A 23,683-nucleotide genomic window follows, 5' to 3' on the forward strand; every position below is an offset into this window, starting at 1 on the left:
TTCAGGTTAACGATAATCCCCGCGATATTGCTTGGTGTGTGTTCAGTGATGGTGGTGGCAAAGAACGTCAGAGGATGTGGTTCAATTTTCCATTGTTAGAAGTAATCGTTGTCTGGCACATGTGTAATGGAAATGGTATTGTCACTGTTCAGCACAAACCTGCATATTTCCAGATCCTGTAACATTTGGATAAGGATTGCTTCAGTATCTGAGTAAATCACGATCGGTGTTGAACATTGTATAATCATTGGCAAACAATTTTACAGTCATTAATGACGCAGCTGAAAATTATTGGACCTAGGGCAGAGAGCATTCTTATAGCTCACTGATGCGGACCCTCTCTCTGAGCTAAGAAGTTTGCTTCAAGTTACACCTGCTCCAGAGGTGTTTATCAACATTTGTGAATGGAATAATATGACAATATCTACCACAAGGAGCTGAGTGAGGACTTGGTTAGCTTAATTAGTTGGACGGCTCGTTTGTAACGCAGATAACTGCCAACAGTGTGAGTTCAATTCTGCACTGACTGAGTTGACTGAAAAGGGCTGTCGTATTCAACCTCTCCCTTGCTTGAGGCATGATGACTGTCCAGGTAAACTACTGCCAGTCATCTCTGTCTAAAGAGAGAGCAGCCCTATCGTCGCGAAGGAGTCTGGTGCCTTACTTTTCCATTTCTGACCTACAGGCTTACTCAAACACCAACACAGGGGAACTGCTGCGGAGCTGTCCTGGAGCTGAGATGGTTGCTCTCCTCCAACCCCAGGCACCTTTCTTTGTACGAGGTACAACTTCAGCCAGTGCAAACGATTCCGATTTGCTCCAGTTTTGCCGTTAATCGTGGATACAACACTTGGTCAAATGCAGTTATGATGATGTTAAGTGCAGCCACTGCTGCCTCACCTCTCGAATTCAGCTGCGTGGTCTCTAGTTGGACATCGTTAAACTAAGGCTTCAATGAGCCCAATGGATGAGAGACCAAACTAAGCTTCAGTGAGCAGGTTGGTGCTGTGGAAGTGCTGCTTGATCCCAATGTGGGTGACATCTTCCATCCCTTTATTAATGATAGAGATGAGAACAATGGGGCAGTCATTGATTGTCTGTTGGTTTGTCTGTGTGTGTACAGGACACATCCGGGATATTTTCCCTCATTGACAGGTCGATGTCAGTGCTGTATCCCAGCTGGAACAGCTTGAATGGAATCTTATCATGGCCCACAACCTTTGCATTCCTCATCCCTCCAGCCGTATGGAATTACCACGCACAATGAATCGAATTAGCTGAAGACTGCCATCTAGAGGAGGCTACAATATATCATCCTATCGATACTTCTGTCTGAACATTGTTGTGGTCGTTTCAGCCTTAGCTCTTCTGTTCTGTTGGGCTCTTCCATCATTGAGGAAGGTGTTATGTAGGGATACTCCTCCTCCAATGAGTTGTTTGATTGACACCACCATTCAACCTGGCTGCATGTGACAGGATTGCGGAGATTATGTCAGATTTGTTGGTTAGATCTGTCTGTCACGATCTGTTTATGCTATTTGGTGAGTAAGTGGTCCTGTTTGGTAACATCACCTCACTGTGAGGTGTACCTGGTGCTGTTTTTGGCCAGCTCTCCTGTATTGTCCATTAAACAAGGGTTTATCCCCTGGCTTGATGGTCAGGGTAAAGTGGACCACATGCGAGGCAATGACAGTGAAAATTGTGCTGAAGTACAATTCTGCTGTTGTTGGGAATCACAAAGGTAAGTGCTGAGTTCTAGGTCTCTTTGAAATCTGTCCCGTTTAGGATGGTGGTTGTTCTCTCACATGTGCGCTCACGCATGTACACACACACACACAATTCTTTGTCCCCAGAAATACTGTGTGCAGGAGTCATTATTCCCAATATGGTAATCGATCAATGTTTCTGCAGCTCTGGTGAAGATGAGATCAAGTATGTTTCTCCGTGTCAGTCGTTCCCTCCCCATCCAGTGCAGACTCAGTCTCGCAGCTATGTTCTTTTGGACACGACCATCTCGATCAGGAATGCTGCTACTGGCCACCTCTTGGTGGTGATTTTGAAATAGCCCACCCAGTGTACATTCTCCAGCTCAATCACTCTGTCAGTGCGTTAGCCAAGTGTTCAATGTAGAGGGCCACTGATCTATCAGCTGAGGGAAGCGAGTCAGCAGGAGGTTTCCGTGTCTGTGTTGGATCTGACACGTGATGCGTCGTGATGTTACATTATTGCTTGAGGAGTTTGTAGGACGCCTCCCCCACATTTAGCCCTAGCACCCAGACGTTTGGAAGGAGGGATTTCCAGTGTCTGCAGGGCTTTTACTTTTTTGTCACTATCAATCGAAGGGCCTCTTCTGTGCTGTATGACACTCATTCAATAACTCTTGTGATTGGACAGTCCTTCAGTTCCTCCTAGTGCTTTGTTTATTCCACAGATATCTACAATATTTATTTCAATTAAGACATTGCACAAGTCAATTTTTCTACGTGCATCTCTGTAACTTTCCCTGTAATCTCCGACATCAATCTGTATCTCAGTAACCCTCCGTATCACTACAACCATTATAACAGCCGACAGCTCCATCTATCACTGTAAACTCCGCCAGCCCCTACACCCCTCCTTATCTCTCTAAACTCCAGCTGCTTCACCTGTCCCCATATCCTATGAATGAGTTCAAAAATATATCACTAGCCTATTCTAGCATGCACAGGCCACACTATTTCTGTAATACCTCCAGTCATGCTTTTCTATCTCTGTAACATCCCCAGCATTTCTTTCCTACCTCTGTTGCATCTCCAGCCTTGCTTTCCTATCGCTGTAACATCTTCATCCTTGTTTTCCTCTCTATGTAACATCTTCAGCCTTGCTTTCCTCTCTCTGTAACAACTCCAGCCTTACTTTCCTATCTCTGTAACATCTTCGGACTTGCTTTCCTTCACACCTCAGTGAACTGTTTTTTTACTCACCTCAGTGAATTGTTTATATATTTGCTCCTGCATTTTCATCTATCTGGGGCTCCATAAAATATCCCCACCAGTGTGTCTGTCATCGTTTGGACCCTAACCTAGACCCATAAAGCCTCATTTGAAGACACGTCCAAGGTATGGTCCCTCCTCACTGCAGTAACTGTTGCTTAATTAATAATGCAACACCACCTCCTCTTTAACACCCTCTCCTGTCCTGCGTATAGTTCTAGTACATCAGAATATTGAGCTGTTAGCCCTGACCTCTCTCAAACACGTCTCTGTGATAGCAAAAATGTTCCACCTCCATTTGTCAACTCATGCCATTATCAAAACGTTTTGTCTGATAATACTCCCAGCATTCACGTAAGATGGAATATAATACCTGGAATACACTGTACATCGGAGTTCCTCAATTATTCACTGTTTGTTATCAGGCTGCCTAAACCATGAACCAAAATTGGAACTCTGAGACTGAATGAATGTTTGTTGAATTGTAATTTCTTTTTTTAAATTGTATTCATCAAGTACAACTTTCCAGAACTTTGCAGTCAGCTCCACATGCAAAGAGTTTCTGATGGTTAATTCCCCCCTCAGTGTGCATAGGGGACAGTCTTCAATAATGGAGAAACTGAGGATTGCAGTTGATGGAAATCAGAGTTGAAAAGTGTGGTGCTGAAAATGCACAGCAGATCAGGCAGCATCCCAGGAACAGGAGATTCGATGGTTCGAGCATGAGCTCTTTATCGGGAAGGGATTGGTGCATTCCTTTTTTTTTGATTCCGTGATTCGCAGGACGTTGGGAACCGTACTTGCACAGGAAGGCAGCACTGTATATAGCACTGAAATGGAAAGCATTCAATCAGTTGGTTGGACAGGGTGTAGACATGTTGAGGGGAAATACAGACTGATTGAAGTACAAACATAAGGATAGCTAAATACCCTGTGTCAGATGGGGTATAACCTAGGTTACTCCAGGAAATGATGGAAGAGATTCCCGTGCCTTTGGTGATAATCGTTGCATCCTCGCGGTCCATTGGAGTAGTGCCAGATGATTGGAGAGTGGCAAATGTAATTCCCTTGCTCAGGAAAGGGAATAGGGACAACCCTGGGAATGATAGAACAGTCTTACACCAGTGGTGGACAAAGTATTGCAGACAATTCTGAAAGACAGGATTTACAATTATTTAGAAAAAATATGAATGATTAGAGAGAGTCAGCATGTTTTTTCGAGGTGCAGGTCATGCCTCACAAATCTTATTGAATTCTTTGAAGATGTGAAAAAACACGTTGTTGAAGGTAGACCAGTAGACTGGGTGAAAAAGAATTTTAGAAAGGCATTTGATAAGATTCCCCATTGTAGGCTCATTCAGAAGGTAAAGAGGCATGTGACGCAGGGAACTTTGGCTACAGTCTGGATACAGGCATGGCCGGCCCATAGAAGGCAGGGTTTGGTAGCAGATGGAAAGTATGCATCTTGGAGCTCAGTGACCAATGGTGTTCCACAGGGATCGGCTCTGGGATCTGTGCTCTTTGTGATTTTTATACATCACTTTGCTGAGGAAATGGAATGGTGGGTTAGTAAGTTTGCCGATGACATGAAGGTTGATGGAGTTGTGAACACTATGGAGGGCTGCTCTATGTTGAAACAGTACTTTGACAGGATGCAGAGAAGGGCTGATAAGTGGTAGATAGATTTCAAACTTAAACAGTGTGAAGTGATTTATTTTGGAAGGTTGCATTTGCGTACTGAATATAGCGTTAAAGGCAGAATTCTTGGCAATTTGGAGGAACATGGGTATCTTGGGGTCCATGTCAATAGATCTCACAAAGTTGCCACCCAAGTTGATAGGGTTGTTAAGAAGGTGATGGTCTGTTGGCTTTCATTATCAGGGGGATTGAGTTTAAGTGCAGCGAGGTTAATTCTTATCTCTATAAAGCGGTGGTTCAACTACACTTGGAATATTGTGTTCAGTTCTGGTTGCCTCATTATAGGAAACATGTGGAAGCCTCAGCGAGTGCACAGAGGAGATTTACCAGGATACTGTCAGGACTGTAGGACATGTCTTCGGAAGAAGGTTTGAGGGAGCGAGGGCTTTTCTCCCTGGAACGACGAAGAATGACAGCTGACTTGATAGAGGTGTACAAGATGTTGAGAGCCAAAATTGGATCGCCAGAGCCTTTTTAACAAGGGGCATAATTTTAAGGTGATTGGAGGAAGGTTTGTGGGAGTTGTCAGAGGTATGATCTTTGCACAGGGCGTGGTGGGGGCAGAGTGCATCGCCAGTGATGGTAGGAGAGTCAGATACATTAGGGATAATTAAGTAGACCCTTGGATAGTTACATGGAAGGTTAATACATTGAAGGTTATGTCGGATAGTCTGTTCTTAGAGTAGGCTAAAAGGCCGATAAAACATGAGGGCTGAATGGCTGTTACTGTGCTGTACTGTTCTGTTATCCAAGTTTCATTCAGTTTGTGGATTTTCATCAGTTGGTGAAAGTGTGAGGGAGTGAGGCGGGTAAGGGAGTGAGGTGTGTGAGGTCAGGAAGCTGGAGAGGGACATTAGACCAAGACTTCCATTTATGGTATGCATGGTTACATTCACCTGAGTGTCAGCACAATATGTGCGATTACGTAGACCAGTAGTTCAAGTATTAATCTGATTTTTGACTTTCTGTTAGCTCCTGGTTTCTTCAGTTACATTCTGTTGGGTGACTCATGTATTAATATCTGATCATCTGCAGACATGTACAAATTTATTTTGATACTGTTGAATGTGAAGGTACATTTATTGGATATAATTTTAAGGATTCAGAGGATTGCGACACAAGATGCTGCAATAAACTGTCAATTATGAACATTTTCACCCAGTGTCTGGTCCAGGGAGCAGATGTAGGGAGTATGTGAGACGTGCCAGGTGTCAGCAACATAAGCAACACCGTGGGATTCTGACACTCCATGTCCATACAACTGCTCTCTGGGTCTGGATTTCACTGGAGATGACATTGTAAGACTTAGTTCCTGGACAATCATTGGTTCCTAATTTAGACGGTATTTGTAACTACACTGAGAACAGAGATAGTCTGTTGGCTAGATTGCTCCTGCCCAAGGTAGAATCCAAATGATTTACTTTGAAGGAATGTTTGAATGATTGCCCTGACCCAGGTTGGAAATTATCTGGACAGATTCAGGAGCAGGTCAGTGTCTCACTGAGTGCCGCAGGTAGCTGTGAGATCCAGTAGCACTGTGCTGTAATTGAAGCCTTTTGGAATCCATGTTTAATGTCGGTCATGATTGCAACGTGGTGGGTTTACAGACCTGAACAATAATCAGGTGTTTGCCATGTTTGTGAATTGGGCAATGATGAAATATTTAAACACAATTATTCAAGTGAACAATAATTGCATCATCTCTGAAAACAATTAAGTTGATTCTATATTGATGGAATTAAAATATAAACAACTCACAACATTTTATGACACAAAATTAAAGGGTGCACATTTTGTTTTGTACAGCAAAAGAACATGTTGTCTGACTAGATCGAGCGAATCCTTAGAAGAGTACAAAGGCAGGTTGAGTATACTTAAGAGGAAATCAGGAGGGTAAAAAGAGGACATGAGATAACATTGGCAAATAGAATTAAATAGAATCCAAAAGGATTTTACAAAGACTTTAAGGAAAATAGAGTAAATAGGGAGAGAATAGGGTCTCCTAAAAAATCAGCAAGGGGGCTTTTGTGTGCTGCAGCAAGAGATAGGGGACATAATAAATGAGCATTTTGCATCAATGTTTACTGTGGAAAATGACATGGAAGATATAGAATGTAGGGAAATAAATGGTGACATCTTCAAAATGTTTATATTATAGAGGAGGATGTGCTGAATGTCTTGAAACGCATAAAAATGGATAAATCCGTACGACCTGATCAGGTGTACCCGAGAACTCTGTGGGAAGCCAGGGAAATAATTGCTGGGCCTGTTACTGAGATATTTGTATCATGGGTAATCACAGGTGAGGTGCCAGAGGACTGGAGGTTGGCGAATGTGGTGCCACTGTTTAAGAAGGGTGGTAAGGAAACGACAGGGGACTATAGACCAGTGAGCTTGACAGCGGTGGTGTGCAAGTTCTTGGAGGGAACTCTGAGGGACAGCATGTACATGTATTTGGAAAGGCAAGGACTGTTTAGGGATGGTCAACATTGCTTGGTGAGTGGAAAATCATGTCTCACAAACTGGATTGAGATTTTTGCAGAAGTAACAAAGAGGATTGATGAGGGCAGAGCGGTGGTCGTGATTTATTTCAACTTCAGTCAGACGTTCGACAAGGTTCCCCATGGGAGACTGATTCGCCAGCTTAGATGTCATGGAATATAGGGAGAACTAGCCATTTGAATACAGAACTGGTTCAAAGGTAGAAGACAGAGTGGTGGTCGAGGGTTGTTATTCCGACTGGAGGCCTGTGACCAGTGGAGTGCCAAAAGGATCGGTGCTGTGTCCTCTACGTTTTGTTATTTACATAAATGATTGGGATGCGAGCATAAGAGGTACAGTTAGTAAGTTTGCAGGTGACACCAAAATTGGAGATGTAGTGGACAGCGAAGAAGCTTACCTCGGATTTCAACAGGATCTTGATCAGATGGGTCAATGGGCTTAGGAGTGGCAGATGGAGTTTAATTTACATAAATGCGAGGTGCTGCATTTCGGGAAAGTAAGTCTTAGCAGGAGTTTTCCTCTTAATGGTGAGATCTTAGGGAGCGTTGCTGAACAAAGAAACCTTGGAGTGCAGTTTCATTGTTCCTTGAAAGTAGAGTCGCAGATAGATAAGGTCGTGAAGTAGACGATTGGTGTGCTTTTCTTTATTGGTCAGAGTATTGAGTACAGGAGTTGAAAGGTCATGTTGTGGGTCTACAGAAAGTTGGTTCGGCCACTTTTGGAATATTGCGTGCAATTCTGCTCTCCTTCCTATCAGAACAAAGTCGTGAAACTTGAAAGGGTTCAGAAAAGATTTACAAGGATGTTGCTAGGGTTGGAACATTTGAGCTGTAGGGAGAGGCTGAATAGGCTAGGGCTGTTTTCAGTGAAACGCCGGAGGCTAAGGGATGACCTTATAGAGGTTTTTAAAATCATGAAGGGCAGAGACAGGGTAAATGGAAAAGGTGTTCTCCCTGGTGTGGGGGCATCCAGAAGTAGAGGGCATATGTTTAGCGTGAGAGGAGAAAGATATAAAAGATACATAAGGGGCATCTTTTACATTCAGAGGATGGTATGTGTATGGGATGAGCTGCCATAGCAAGTGGTGGAGGCTGGTACAATTGCAACATTTAAAAGGCATCTGGATGGGTATATGATAGGAAAGGTTTGGAGAGATATGGCCCAGGTCCGGGCAGGTGCGACGAGTTTGGGTTGTGATATCTGGTTGGCATGGACGGGTTGGACCAAAGGGTCTATTTCCATGCTGTACATCTCTATGATTCTAATTTAGAGATGACAATAATTTAACATGCACTGTCAAATAAATAAATGTTTTATCTTATTAAATTGTAGCATACAGTAAGTTGAAAACTTGCAATTTTTAGAATAGATAATAAAGAACGAAGAACAAAGAAAATCCAGCACAGGAGCAGGGCCTTCATCCCTCCAAGCCTGAACCGATCCAGATCCGATCTCTAAACCTGCCGCCAAATTTCTAAGGATCTGTATCCCTCTGCTACCTGCCCATTCATGTATCTGTCGAGATATATCATAAACTATGCTCCCACAGAATACTCCAAATATGCTCCGATCAGAGCCTGGTAAAGACTCAGAAATCTATCCCTGCTTTCATATTCAAGTCCTCTCAAAATAACTACCATCATTGTGCTTGTCTTTCTGACCGGATAGGCTACCTGAAACAATGAACGTATGATGGACATTAATAAACTTATCATGGAGTTACAAAAATGAACAGTGATTAAAGCATGCTGGCAAATGGATTCCAGCCTTGTCTAAACTCTCTGTGCTAATCCACATGCTGCAGAATTCAGACAGGCTGCAGCTCCCTACAGACGGTTTGCAAACAAACCTGACAGCTACAGCTACAGACCCTGCAATACCCTCCTGATGATGGACTTTAATGGGACATTGGAATGTCGCCCTTGGGCCATCAATATGCCAACCCTGGCCATTCCATGAACCTGATCATTCCATTGGCAGATCCTCCGTAAACTCCCAAGAGTTTGGAGACTTGGAAGAATAAGAATCACCTCAAAACCCCACAGAGTGCGGTAACTGGAGAATAACCACTGGGAAATAAAACAACTCCAAGACCATCGGAAGAATAAGAAGCCATCACCACGTGGAGCCCGACCAATTTCTAGTCTGATGGTTACACGATCAGCCAAAGTTAATTAAAAGTATAAGACAGTTTGCAGTATTTTTCATTACTTTATCGTAAATTGTATGGTACTAACATTGACTATGCTCAATAAACAAATATTATTGTTTGTAAGAGTTGCCTCACAGTTCTTTTGCTCAATAGAAGACTTTAACCTCACTGTGCGGCAGATACAACACCTTCCTAACTATGCACTCAACCTGCAAGTTTTCCTTGAGACATTCCTGTGCAAGAACTCGCAACTCTGTTTGCACTTCAGACTTCTGAATTTTCTTTTCATTTATCAAATAGTCCATGCCCCTCTTCTTCCTCACAAAATGCATCACCTCACGCTTTCTCAAGATGTACTCCATCTGCTACTTCTTTGCCCACTCTCCTATTCTATTTAAATTCTTCTGCAGCCTTCCTGACACTTTAATGCTACCCGTCCCTCTACCTATCATTGTGTCATCTGAAAGCCTACCCAGAATGCCCTCAGTTCCTTAATATAGATCGTTAATGTACAAAGTAAAATGTTAAGGTCCCAACACTGTGACTTGTGGAACACTAGTTGTCATCAGCTGCTATCCTGAGAAGGACCCTTTTATCCCCACTCTCTGCTTTCTGCCAGACAGCCAAGCTTCTGCACACACTAGCACCTTGCCTCTAACAAAATGGGACCTAGTTTTACTCAGCGGCCTCCTGTGTGCCACCTTGTCAAAGTCCTTCTTGAAGTCCAGGTGGCTAACATCTACTGGCTTTCCTTTGTCTCACTTGTTTGTTACATCCTCAAATAACTCTTACAGATATATGAGGTATGCCGTCCCCTTGATGAAACCATACCAACTTTCGACCCAATTTTACAATTCACCTGCAAGTATTCAGAAATTTCGTCCTTCACAATGTATTCCAGGATCTTATACATTACTGAGGTTGTGCTAATCGGTCTGCCACATTCTGCCTTTTGCCTTATTCCCTTTTTAAAGAGGGTGTCACGTTATCAACTTTCTAGTCTTCTGAGCCTCTCCCTGATTCCAGAAATTCATTAAAGATCACCACAAATGTCACCATTATTTCTTCAGCTATCTCCCTTGGCACTCTGCAATATCGTCCATCTGGTCCAGTTCATTTACCCATTTAGTTTTTCGAGCAACCTCTCCTAATAAGCTGTGCCCACATGCTACCTTGAATTTGTGGGATACTATTCTTGTCTTTCACTCTGAAAACTGGCATGAAATAATTGTTCAGTTTCTCGGCCATTATTTGTTCCCCATTACTATATCTCCAGCGTCGTTTTCCGCATCCCAATCTCCATTTTTGCCTCTCTTCTGCCCTCTAAATATCGAAAGAAACTCTTACAGTCTTCTTTTGTATTACTGGCTACCTTACCCTCATATTTAATCTTTTTCCTCCTATTTCTTATTTTGTTGTCCTGTCTTAGTATTTGTAAGCTTCAAATTCCTCTGGTTTCCACTGGCATTTGCCATGTTATATAATTTCTCTTTTGCTTTTACGCTAACCCTGATTTCCCCTGGCATCCATTGTTGCCTCATCCTCCCTATACCATGCTTCGTTTAGCTTGGGATGAATCTCTGCTGTGTCTCCCGACTTACTCCCAGAAAGCCCCCCCCCCCCAATTACTGTTCCACTGTCTTTCCTGCTAGCCTATTCTCCCAGTCAATTCAACATAGTTCCTCTCTCATGCCTTTGTAGTTGCTTTTATTCAGTGGTAATATTGTGAACTCTGATTCTATCTTCACCCTATTTAATTGAAGAGTAGGTTCAATGATATTATGCTCACTGCATGATAAACCTTCCTTTACCTTAAGCTCCCTTATCAAGTCTGCCTCATTGCACAACTCTAAATCCGGTATTGCCCAATCCCTCGTTGTACCATAAGTTGCTTCAAAAAGCCATCTCATAGACATTCCACAAATTCCATTTCTTGCAAACCACTGCCAACCTGATTTTCCCAGTCCACCTGCATATTGAAATTCACCCAATCACTATAACTTTGCCTTTCCTGCACATCTTTCTTATCTCGTGATGTGCCCTCCGCCCCAGCTCCTGACTATGATTTATAGGCCTGTACATAACTCCAACTATGGCTTTTCACCTTTTCAGTTCCTCAATTGTAACTGCCCGGATTCTAAACCATCTGTCCCTACATTGAGTTTTGGGAACTGAGTGATGGGAATATAAAACATTTTAGCATTGTCAAAAGTTCATAGTTTAGACATTGATTAAAAATATTAAATTGTCAGTTCCTCTGGCCACAATCTAGTTATTTGGCCAAATATTCTGTCTGTATTAGGGAAGAATGCAGACATTTGAAACTATTCAGAAAGCAAGATATGAAGACGACATGCGTCTGTAAATAGATTAAGGTGGGTCAAGTGAACAGACAAATATTGTTGTATGCAGCATCGTAAGAAAAACTCTCTGTGCGCTCAAAGATGTTGGCGGTAGAGTTGAAAGACAGTGTATTATTTCAATGGAGAGATTGGGTTGAGGCACAGAGGAACCGGGCACTTGGATTACGAAATAAAACCGATAAGTGTTCATAAAGTTTTGAGGGAGGTAAGATAAATGTAGAAACTTGCTCAAACAGAATACATTCAAAATTAGGGAAGATTTTCCACAGTTTTGCAGGGTAGTGGCGACTCCACATTGAGAGAGTGATGGCCATAATGACATGCAAATCAGTGCAGAGTAGATTCACTCAACTAACTCCTGTGAGGAACGTTTATATCAGTAGGAAATCTTGAACTGACTGACTCTGGATATGCTCAAATTTAGGTGAACAACATGTGATCTTGGTAACCCCAGAATATTCCAAGTAGACTTTTCAATTTTAACTTGAAACAAGGCAGAGGCAGGCAGAATCTTGACTAAGAGTGACGCACTAACATTATAAGGGCAAAGGTGGAATGTGCGATTGAGGTCACAATCAGATCATCCACGATCTTACCGCATGACGGAGATGTATTGGTGACTTACTCCTGATGCTGGTTTCAACATTTCTGTAGTATTTTAGATACTGAAAAATTATGAGCCGATTCTCATGAATATGCAGCCTTCTCCTCTCAGATTATTAGGCACAACTTTACACATGTGACCTTTTAAACAGCCCTGGAAAAAAGCACTCAGGAAAGTTTCATGGTTTGGAGAAATATCAGGAGCATAGGGCAAAGTGAAAGCTTCCCTTAAAACTGCTTTAGAAATCAGATTGGGTAGAATGGATGTCTTTAATAGTCAGATTCCTTTCAGTTATTCTTGGGAGGTGAGTTTCGTTAGCAAGGCTGGCATTCTGTGACTTCTGTCTAATTTCTATTCGGGATATGAAACCCAGGGGTTCTTGCGATGCAGGGACACTAACAGGTATGTTACAAAGAGAGAAACGGGATTCTGAACTATTTGATAGTGAAGGGAGAATGGTATAGCTCCAAGTCGGTGTGCTGTGTGACCTTGAAGATTGTATTCTTCACCATTTGATGCTCACAATCCATGGAAATACTGAGACCACATTTTCTGTTTTCAACAATTTAAGTGATAGTCACACAGCAGACAAAGAGGCCATTCAGTCCAATACATGTATGCCAGCCAGAAAACACCAAACGACATTAATCCCAGATACCTGAAGATCAATATTCTACTATTCCCTGGCATTTGTGTTTAAATGCTGCGTTATCTTATCATATCCATGAGGTGAACTTTTTTGTTCTTTCAATAGATGAACGAAATGGTTTCATGGAAATAGATCACACAATTTCAAAGGCAGCGACAAGCTCATCAGACCAATAAAATGTCTACATTGTTCAATAATTATTAGAAAGTCGGATTGTCTTTTCAATTCATTTGGCATTTTAATTGTGCTCGACCAGCATTAATTGCCATTCAGACGTTCCAGTCCAGTTGATGTTGGTCCATTCAAGTGGCTGTTGAGAGGGAGTGCCAGCAGTGCATCTCTTGTGCTGGTTTAGCTGGGAGTAAATATTTCTGGTGGTGGATGGAGTGTTAAACAAGCCGCCATGATGTAATGTACAGCTCGCAGGAAAACACAGGGAAATTGAATCTTTGTCAAAGCGAACGTTTGGGATGTAATTTATTATTTTTCAGAGAAATAGCAACCTTACAGATACAAGACTGTGTAATAATGCAGGGACGTCTGGTCTATGTTATTGGTTTCCTTAAAATAATGGTGTCAAACAGCTGGAATAACCTGAGTGCTTTTTATGGACGATGCTTGCACTGAGCATGTGAATTATCTTGGATGTTTTCAGAGATGTCTGGGCTATCCTAGGTTGCGTAAGTGCTCATACTCCATGAGATGATGCTGCTTTGGAATCTCGCCACTTACTGACCACAGTTCAATGGAACAAACTAACAAGTCCCATTGGCTCGTGCTTCACAATATTTCAAAGCTTTCATGGCTGCCACCACATGGAATCATGTAATAACGAGAAGGCCCATCGAATCTGCACCATCCAGTGCTAATACAAGTGTTTTATAAAGTCTGTGAGGTTGCATTCCTATTCCATCCTCCAAGGCAATGCATTTTGGACACATATCATCCTCTGGGTTCAAAACAGACTCCACAAATCCTCTCTTAGTTAATAATCTTTCATTTAAAACGTATGCACCCTTGCTTTTGACCCTTTAACTAAGGGCTATTGTCTGTTCATCCTGCCCATACCTCTCATGCTCTTATACACCTCTGTTAGGTTCACCCCTCACCCTTCTCTGCTCTAAAAGCAAATCTGGCCTATCTTCATGGTTTGAGTTCTCTCTGGTATTGTACATCTTCCAAAGTGCAGCATCTCACATATTTTAGTGTTACCTTTTATCAGCCATTGATCTGGCCATCTGAACAATCTGTTTTCAACCTCCTAACCCTAACACGTTCCTGCTCACTGTGACCCGCCCGGCTAATCATTGTGTCATCCATAACATTTTTTATCATCCTCCAAATTCCCCACCACCTCCCACATTCTTATCATCAACATTTATGAATTTCAGAAACAAACCTTGATTTTCTTTCTGTTCGACAGATGTTGTTGCAGAATTGGGAATTCTAGTCTCTTGTTTTTCCTACTTCGTTGAATTTACAGCTTCAAACAGTTGCGGTCTTTTATGAGGGAGCCACAAATAGTATATTGGGCATGGAGCTGAATTCTGCTTTAATATCCCGCCCCTCCGCATGTATCATTCATAAAGCTTGGAAATCATTAACCTTGGACTAACCTTTGGTATCTTGCCCTGCAAAATTTCCATTTGATGTGGGCCTGGAACTTATTCTTTACAGTATTCGCTGAAGTAGTCAGAGCTGAAAGATCTTTTTCATTTGCTGGATGGACACAGGCTCATTCATTAATTTTGTCTCAAAGAGCTAAAGCAATGATGATAGAGACTGATTTAAATTCTGGATTATAAACACACGACAGAAGATCAAACGACATTCTCATTTCTACGTTGCATTGTTAGCAAATTTAAAGGACAAACACCCACCGATTTGAACATTGTTTGAAAAGTGATGTCATGAAGTAAGGTATTAAGGAAGACCATGCATCAATTTTCTTTTGAATATTGTGAGGGCATTGTTCAAACAAACAGTCTTCTTGTATTTTGCTCCTTATTCTTCCATCTGATCTTCCAATGTAATTTGAGGTGAGATCAGAGTGACTTCCCTTTCAGTTGAAACAGGACTTGACGAAGGGTGGAATCAAGGAACCTGAGCAAAACTGTGATTAATGGGAATTAGAGAACATTTTGCACTGGTAATGGGAACAATGGGAATTGCAGTCTCTTCGAGGTATCTTCCAAGTTTCGTGTCATCCTGACTGGGGAATAATTTGCTGTTCCTTCACAAGTATACGTTAGAAATCTTGGAATTCTCCTATAAACAGCTCTGTGTGGATCTGCATCACTTTGGATTGAAGAGGGAAAACAGGGCAACTCTGTGTCGCTTAGGTCAGAGCCATTGGGAATGACAAATAAACTCTGCCCTTGCTCGTGCCTTCCCAAACCCTGGATGAATATACCCTGTGACATCAGGAGCATGATAAGATATTAATAACAACTGGGATCAGTACTTCAATCAGTTACTTTCAGAGGATTGATCGTATGATGTCATGACCACCTAGATCAGCATTTCCAAAATACATTATAACAGTGGCAATAAATTATTGGTATTTAGGGAGCTGTCACGCAGAGTTTTTAATTTTTCATTCAAAAACCATAACCAAATACTTGAGAGTCAACATAAATGGCAGCTTCACTGTTCCCTTTCAGATCAGACAACTATCCACAGTCCAAATGAGTAACTACGTTGAAAGAGCTGGAAAACCATAACTGGTTCTGAGCAGAGAGAAGCACAATTAACCTTTTGAGTCCAATATAAGTTTTTCAGAAGAGAGCCATATCAGACTCAATATGCTTCCTAATCTTCTCCCTCCACAGCCTGAAACATTTGCGGGGTTTTGTCATTGTTTACTGTTTGCATTTCAGGTTTACATTTTACACAGAATTCCCGAGCACAGTGACTTCGTTTGGGGGAGGGGGCGGGGTAAGTGGGAGGGGGAGGGAGAGAGGGCATGTTGTCTCAGGCGTTAGCACGGCTTTCCCACAGTACCAGGGACCCGGTTTGGGGGGGGGAGGGGGAGGGGAGCATGGCGTCTCAGTGGTTAGCAACGCTGTCTCAGAGTACCAGCGACCCGGTTTGGGGGAGGGGGAGAGGGAGACGGTGCCTCAGTGGTTAGCACGGCTGTCTCTCAGTACCAGGTACCCGGTTTGGGGGGGAGTGGGAGGGGGGCATTGTGTCTCAGTGGTCAGCACGGCTGTCCCACAGTACCAGGGACATGGTTTGGGTGGAGGGGGGATGGTATCTCAGTGGTTAGCACGGCTGTCTCAAAGTACCAGGGACACGGTTTGGGGGGAGGGAGAGTGGGGCATGGTATCTCAGTGGTTAGCACGGCTGCCTCACAGTACCAGCGACCTAGTTTGGGGTATGGGGGAGGGGTTATGGTGTCTCAGTGGTTAGCACGGCTGTCTCACAGTACCAGAGAATCAGGTTGGGGGACGGGGTGAGCGGGAGGGTGCGTGGTGTCTCAGTGGTTAGAACGGATGTCTCACAGTAACAGGAACCCGGTTTGGGGGGGGGAGGCGGAGGGGGAGTGTGCATGGTATCTCAGTGATGAGCACAGCTGTCTCACAGTACAAGGCTGGCAGTGTGCGTCCACCTTCAGGCTGTCTGTATTGCGTTTTCACATCCTCCCCGGTCTGCTAGTGTTTCCTCCAGGTGCTCCTGGTTCCTCCCACAGCCCAAACCGGTTCAGTGTTTTGACCATGATAAATTATCCATCATGTGCAGCTCGCTGTGTTAGCTATGGGAAATGCTGGGATAGCGTAGGAAACGGGTTAGCCAATGGAAGTGCACAAGTAGGGTATGAGGTGGTTGAGGGTGTAATGCTCTGCAGAGGGTCAGTGTGGACTCGATGGCCCAATGTCACATAAAATAAAGAAAAGGTTAAATCAAACAAAGTAAGTAACTGGCGATCTGAAGCAAAAAGAATCAGAATGCTGGGGAAACGGAGCAGTTTTGGCAGCCTCCGTCGAGAGAAAAACAGAGTTCACATTTTAAATCCACTCACCATGTGTCAGATCTGAAAGCAGCTGGGAAATAGTATAATGTGTGTTGGTGGAATGATTGGAATATGTGGAGAAATAGGGCGATTAAAAAGGGGATTATTGATAATCAGCTGCGATGGAAATGAAATGTGAGATTATTTTCATGTATATTTCACCTTTTCCCATTTCCCCGAGTATCATGCACTTGTAGGTATATATCCAAGTCACTATTTCAAGTGACCTCTGTCCCCTCCATCTTTTTCCTGAGTGTGGACTTCTTTCCTTCATTAATGGGACATGGGTGTTGGTGGCTGGGCCAGCATTTATTTCCCTGACCGAGTTACTCTCGAGAAGCTGTTGCGGAACTGCCTTTTTGAACCTATGCACTTCAATGTGCTGTCGGCTGCAAGTGCTCAGGTCTGTCTGGTTTCACTTCTTTGAGAACTTGTAGTGTTATATCTGAATGGCTGGCTTGGCCATTGCAAATGACATTTGAGAGTCTGCCTTTTGCTGAGGGTCTGGAGTAATATGTAAGTCAGACCAGTGAAGATAGCAAGTTTCCTTCTCTGGAGTACACCAGTGCGCAAGGTTTTTTTTAGATTTGACAGCCTCAATATTTCATTAGATTGCTAATTCCAAATATTTTATTGAATTCAAATTCCACCATCTGCTGTGGTGGGTTTGAAGTCCGTGTTTGGGTCATTTTGTGAGTTACTTAGCAGGTTGAATGACATCAATCTCTTCCTGTGTAAATCCTTAGAGGGCAGAATGGTCTCCTCCTCACTCATTATAATGATGCTGACTGAATGGGATCTTCTTTAATCTCTGTAATATTACTGAGTGCAAGAGAGAACAACACATGAGGCAGGATCATCAGCTGGCCTTTCATCCCGTCGTGCCTGCTGCACCATTCAGAATGTGTATTGTTGATGTGATTGTAACTAAACAACCTTTTCATCTCTGTTCCCAATAAACACTGATTCTCTTGTTCATCAAAGGTCTATGATAATCAACCTTGAATGTTTTCAGTAACCTAGTCTTCACTGTTACTTCAGCATGAGAACACCTCAGACCACAGAACCTTAAAGAGAAAGGAACATCCCTGTGTCAGTCTAAAATGGGAAGGCCCTTAGTCTCAAAATGTGTTACCCTCAACCAATCGCCACTCTTCTGAGATAAAAAGGGATGATAATTAGGAACAGATATTGACCATTCTGTCCCTGAATCTGTCCATATTCCCATTAACTCTCCTAAATCACATACTTACCAGTTTGAATCTCCACTGAACTTGCGGGAAGACAATCCCAGGCACCATAAGATCATATCAGCATGAGACACTGAAGCAGAATTAGTCCATTCAGACCATCTAATCTGCCATGGCATTTGATCGCCGCTGAAATATTTCTCAACTCCATTCTCCTGCTTTCTCCGATTGACCATTGAGTGCTTATTCATTACATTATATATCTCTGTATTAAAGACATTGTCTGTGCCTGTCCTTGGTGTGTGTGCGTGCGAGGGAGGGGGGAGGTGATCATGTGTTTGTGTGTAAATGTCCATATCCATGTGCGTAACTCTGCGTGCATGTGTTATGTGTGTTAGTGTCAAAATCAGTGTGCACCACTGTCTACATCTTTTTGCAACGTTGTTTTTGAAGAAAATACATTGAAATTGGAATCATTCTCCTTCCTGCTCTCTCTCTGTCTCTGTTGTTCATAGAGTTCATACAATCCTTACAGTGTGTAAACAGGCCCTTCTGCCCAACGCATCCTTACTGACTCTTCGAAAAGTAACACTGACCCTTTGAAGAGTAACACACCCAGACCCGTTCCCCTACTATCCTACGTTTAATCATGAGTAATGCTCCAAATCTCAACATCCCCTAGCACTATGAGCAATTTAGTTTGGTAAAAACAATGACTGCAGATGCTGGAAACCAGATTCTGTATCAGTGGTGCTGGAAGAGTACAGCAGTTTCGCTGCTCGTTGGATACAAGTTAGTTTGGCCAATTCACCTAACCAGTACATCGTTGAACTGTGGGTGGAAACCGAAGCACTCGGAGGAAACAAACGTAGACACAGGGGGAATGTGCAAACTCCATGCACTCAGTTTCCGAGGGTGAAATTGAACCCGGGTGCCTCGCGCTTTGAGGCAGCAGTGAGAACCACTGAGTTTTATGAACAAATTCATATAATACTACCCTCTGCTAGTCTCCCCATGCCACTGCATCAGTGGCAGAGATTTTTTTACTCTCTGAGAAGATAGCCAATCCTTTACTGTTGATCTCTGAAATTGAGTGGCTGTTTGGTTTTCAAATAATATCTTTGGACACTCAGACCAGTTTCGTCAATACTGAGCGATACAACACCCACTGCTAGGCCTTTTCCAGGACTTTCCAACATTTTCTCACATAACGTTTAAGCATTGGAAGGCACAGAAGAAGAATTACATTCTTCTTATCTACAAACAAAATGCTTCACTCAGAGGTGAGCATTTCCATTCTGACAGGCCTAAGTATTTTTGTAAACTTCCATATACCAGCATTGTGTGTGTGGGGGGGGGGGGGGGGGGGGGGAGGAATGGGGGGAGGGTGTGAGGTTAGGGAGAGGTTAAGTTGTGTGTGTTGATGGTGCTGTTAGTTTGGATGTTGCTGTGAGCTGCTTCCCTCCCTCTGTCCATCCCAGACTGAATCCGCGAGGATTATCACACTCTACAACTGTCGCTGCAGCAGGGTGGGGAGACAAGCTGAGGGAGAGATTGTGTCATTTTAAGCACAACAGAGACTGTCAGACCTGCACCGACATCTAGATACTCACAGAGTTGGGTATTTGATGCTGGAAAAGCACAGCTGGTCTGGCAGCATCCAAAGTGCAAGAAAATCGAGCATTAATGCCAGAGCCCTTCATCAGGAAGTGTAAATCCTGGAAATGTGGTATGAGCAGAGCCTTAGAAAGCCTCAAAATCCCTACCTTTACACTGTAGTCCTCTCGAGATGAATGATAAATTCGTATAATGAATGATAACTAATGATTTAACCTGCAAATTTATCTTCGGCGAATCCTGGGCTTGGAATCCGAAATCCCTTTGAACTTCAGATTTTTGATTTTTTTTCCCATTTAGTAAATAGTCCCTGCCTGTATTCGTCATACCAAAGTACATGACCTCACACTCTCCCACATTGTATTCCATCTGCTACTCCTTTTCCCACTCTCCTATACTGTCTAAACCTTTTTGCAGACTCCCTACCTCCTCAATACTACATGACCATCCATCTATCTTTGCTTCATCTGCAAACGGAGCCAGAATGCCCACAGTTCTGCCGTCCAAATCATTAATCAAAAAGTGCAATATGTTGGTCCCAGCACTGACCCTCGTGAAAAACTACTAGGCACCAGCTGTCATCCTGAGGACTATTTATTCCCGCCCTGCCTCCTGCCAGACAGCCAACCCTTTATCCATGTTAATACCTGGCCCCTAACACCATGCACCCTTGTCTTACTCGGCAGCCTCCTGTGCGGCACCTTATCAGAGGCCTTCTGGAAGTCCATATTGAAACTCCCATTGGCTCTCCTTGATCAGACCTGCTTGTTACCTCTTCAAAGAAATCTCATTAGATGGAGAAAAAGGTACTTCTTAAATGGGGAGCAATCAGATGGTCTAGGTCATTCCTACAGACAGAGTGGGAGTGTTCCTCAAAGCAGTACCTGGTCTCCCCAGTGTAAAAGAGACTGCATTGTGAGCAGCAATGACAGAAGACTGGATTGACAAAGTACAAGTGAAATGTTGCTTCACCTGGAAGGTATGAGTGGGACCATGGGCAGTGAGGAGGGAAGAGGGGTTCGGGCACGTATTGCAGCTTCTGCATTTGCATGGGAAGCTGCCATGGGGGAGTGGGGAAGTGTTTGGGGTGATGGAGGATGTCACAGAGGGGATGATCCCTGTGAAATGCTGATAGTTGACGGGAGGGGAAGATGTGTTTGATGATGCTGTCCTGCTTGAGATGGTGGAAGCGGTGGAGGATGATTCTGTGAATGTGGATTCTAGTGCAGTAGGAAGTGAGGACAAGGGGAAGTCCATCATTGTACTGGGAAGGATGAGACGGAGTGAGGGCAGAAGTGAGGAAGATGCGCCAGTCACAGCTGATGGCTCAGTCCACCGGAGTTAGGGGATTTCTTTTCTGAGAGAAAAGCTTGTCGTGGAGGAAGCTTCCCACTGGAACGTGGTATCATCGAACTGAAATGGCAGAGCCAGAGAAACTGGGAGAATGAAGTCACTTTCAACTGATCATGTGTTCAGCTGCATACAGAGGTTCCCCCTGAATGATTGAAAAGAGCCAGGCATTTCAACTGCAGATTTGTGTCTTTTATCTGATCGAAAACGGGATGTGAAAATCGACTCAGGTAAAGGTCAATACATGTGTGGGGGAGACATTTAAGCAGATATTTCATAACGCTCATCAATGATTGACTCCGGTCAAAAGGAAGATGATATAAAGATGTGAAGAATTACCGCCCGCTCACCCGCACCCGCCATGATGCACAATGGCTTGAAGGATAACTAATCAATCACAAACTTATGCATTCAGGTTGGTGAGCTCTAGCGTTGGCCACATTTGGGAAGTTTATTTTTGGAATCAGAAGCAGATTGGATAAAGTAAAATATAAAGAAAAATATTCCAAAACTGGCAAGAAATATGAAAAAAATATTTTTATTCTCAAGAGTTTTTCCATGTCAATTATAAAACGTTCATGATGTGTGTGTGACCTTTGGAAGAAAGGCAGTAAAGTATATATGGGACACCTGGAGGATGTAACTGGGGAACTGGTGTCAGGAAACAGGCAGAGAATTTAAAATAGAATTTTACATCGTTCCTCACAGGGGAAGTCACAAAGTAATTCAATAATATAAACAAGACTGTAGTCGGATGAAAGTTCTTGAACTGTCTCTAACAAAAGAAACATTATTTGTTAACAAACAGGTAAGAATAATGGTAGATAGGTCAGCGGTAATTCATAGCTGGTTTTAGAAGAAGTGGTTACAGAATGACCGGGGGCACTGTGCAAAATATTCCATAACTCTCTCGATTTCAGGAGAGTTCCAGCGAAACTGGAGAACCTCTAATGTGGCGCCTGTCTTCAAGAAAGGAGTAAGTCTTCAACTCATTAGGCGCTTCCTTTGTCTGAATGCTGCAGTATATTTGAGAGGCCGAGTGTGTTCTCGTGACATACTTTCATCACGAGTGATTTAAAAAAAACTTCTCCCTCGACTGATGTGTTACAAACTGGGGGACAAACATTTACCTGAACCTGAGCATTCCAGTTACAGCATTTTCCAGAAGAATTTATAACCATGTCGGGGTAGAGAATAGGCGAGAGAGTGAGTAGCTGCTGCATGCAGTAGTGAGAGTGGTGTAGCATGAAACTTTTTGTGGGTTCGGTGCTATAACAGATATATAGTGAGTGTGTGGGAGCAGAGAAAATATGGCGACCTTTATCCTGACAGACTGGGAAAGGTAATTGGGCTTGTCCTGTGTTTCTGGACATTTCTTCAGACTGCAGATACTGCATTGAGCTGGGTGGTGATCTCAGACCCTGTTCGCTAGGTCTGGTTGTGGCAGCTCCTCTGGGAAGAGAATGGTCCTCTTTTGTACCAACCGATCCACCATGTCCCTATCGACAAACCGTGGTATAATTGTCCCTTATCTGCCATGCTCAGGGTAAATTGTGCAAGGCAGCTCTGAACTGAGAAAGCTGAACCGTGTGCCCGTTGGCCATTTATAAATGGCACCAGTGCTCAATTAGTAAGCTCTGAACATTGTTCATTCCTGGATGGATTGATGGCATTACAATATCAGTACGTTTGTCTACGCAGTGTTTCATGATGAACAGATATCTCATCTTGCCTTATATGTGTCCGAGCTGGAACTGTTAGGAGGAATGATTATCCGATGTAACTCCTGACATAACTGTCACTTCTCCAGCTCGGCCCATTCTGCTGCCAAACTCCATATTTCTGAACATGTTGTCCATTAAGTAATTACGCAAGCAAAACATGAATATCTGTCCCTCTGTTGTGGATCAGAGCAGATCCCCTCAATGTACATGGAGAAGGCAATATCTCGACCCGACTGTTTTCTTATTTTAAAGGTAAATGTGAGGTGCTGTGTTTCAGATACAATTTGATTGTTCAAAATATTCGACATTTAGCAAAACACATTCTATTAAAACACAGTAGACAAAACATAACGAAAGCAAGATGATCTTGGAATAGCGTAATTATTTTGGAAAACTTAACAGAATATCAGGTTATTCAACTAACAGTAAGTGCTCCAATGTAGTAACATCCTAGAAATACTCACATGTCGAAAAACAAATTCAGGAAACAGATTGTCTCACATGCAGTTCTCCAATCCAGGAGGAAAGAACATCAAAAACAATTCTGAGAGAAATCTCAGAGACAGAGAGTGTAGCAGCTGGGAGAGATTTACTGCCTTACATCCCTGCTGAGACCCCAGCATTAACTGACAAAAGGTAAAACTAAGAATCCTGGTTCTGGGAGAGTTTTGGCATCACTCCACAGGACCAGGCCTTGGCTGCACGGGCCAAAAGGAAGGGACTGTAACTACACCATCTATGGCATTGTAGTCACCTCTCAGAAATGCCTAATCCGACCTAAGTCTTTAAAGGATGGTCAGATATATGTCAAAGTTAAATATAAATGCATACACCGAAAGAGTACAGCAGG

The sequence above is a fragment of the Chiloscyllium punctatum genome, chromosome 24, assembly GCF_047496795.1.
Source record: "Chiloscyllium punctatum isolate Juve2018m chromosome 24, sChiPun1.3, whole genome shotgun sequence".
In the NCBI taxonomy this organism is placed as follows: Eukaryota; Metazoa; Chordata; class Chondrichthyes; order Orectolobiformes; family Hemiscylliidae; genus Chiloscyllium; species Chiloscyllium punctatum.